The sequence below is a fragment of the Cannabis sativa genome, chromosome 4 (genome assembly GCF_029168945.1).
Source record: "Cannabis sativa cultivar Pink pepper isolate KNU-18-1 chromosome 4, ASM2916894v1, whole genome shotgun sequence".
Classification (NCBI taxonomy): domain Eukaryota; kingdom Viridiplantae; phylum Streptophyta; class Magnoliopsida; order Rosales; family Cannabaceae; genus Cannabis; species Cannabis sativa.
The window spans coordinates 19,709,540-19,710,937 of NC_083604.1; positions in this window are offsets into that span (position 1 = coordinate 19,709,540).

Sequence of the window (1,398 nt, forward strand, 5' to 3'; positions counted from 1 at the left end):
CCTTAACGTGAGTCTGCCTATTATACGGAACCACCCCCTCGTTAGCAGGGTGGATCCGGAACCCATAAAAACCATCCTTAAGTTTGTCCCCTTTCTTGGGGACGGATACAAGTTCATAAAAGTATAAAATTTCCGCCGGGCTGGGAGACCCCCAGCCACGGGCGGTGTAAAAAATAAATAAGCCTGAGAGCAGGCGGTAAGCTTGAGGAATAAGTTGGTATGGCGCAAGGCCGACAAATACAAGGAAATTAACAAAGTAATCTTGGAGCGGGAGCATGGCACCGGTCATCAGATGGGTCTGACTCCAAGCCCCGAAGCCGTCATAGTTATGATTAGGCGTCTCCGAGTCACGAGGAGGCCGGTGAAAGGTCCCTGAGGTGGAGGGTTTGATCCCAGCCACATTAATAATGTTCTCCAGCTGGTGAGGACAAGTCAGGGTGGATCGAAGCTCGGCCGCTTCCCAACTAGTCGCACGGGATTTATACCCCTCCTGGGCAACGGGTCCCAGAGAAACCTCCTCCAACGTGGCCATACCTTTCCCTTTCTTCTTCGAAGATTTTGAGCCAGAAGCAGACATTTTGTGTTCTGAGAAAGACAAAAAGGGAAAAAGAAAAGTCCAAAATAGCTAGGTCCCATACCAAACCCTAAATCAAGAAAAAGGGAGTGGGGGTCCCCTAACCGCTGGAAAGAGGCCCCCTCCGGACACGTGTCACATGAGAAACTCTGGAGAGAATCCCTGAACAAGTGTCGGGTGCAGTGAAATCGCAGAAAGTGGTTTTGTAAAAAGAAAAAGAAAAGAGAAAAGCCATCCTATGCCCTAAGCAAATGTTGAACGACGAATGCATGGCCCTCGTCAAACAAAGCTGTATGGCTACAACAGGGGCATGATAATGGCGATTCTACAACTAACGCAGTAAACATAAAGCAGAACTCGAAGAACTTAAACACTCACACACCCAGAAGCCTCTAAGTACGAACCCAGAAAACGAACGAAGTAAATATAAGCATGTTATTATCTGAGGATGCAAGAAACTTACAGTAGATCGTTGAACTGGGGGTACTGAATGTGGATGAGTGAAAGTTGAGGAGAACTGGCGAAGTCAAACACCGGAAAACTGAATGAAGTGTCTAAGTATTAAGACAGTTCGTGCTACTTTGAGGAATTTTCTCTCTGGGAAATTCGAGCAGAAATGGCAAGGAATGGAAAGTAACCGAAATGAAGGAAAGGTGGTGGCTTTTATAGGCAAAAACGCATGAGGAACAGGTGTCATCACCTACCAATCGCACGGTGGGGGAGACGCACGATTCGAATTCCCGAAAATCAACGGATCAGATCAATCTACCATTAAGGCGGTGGAAACGTTTGAGTATCCGTCTGACACCATTAATGTGCCGCAT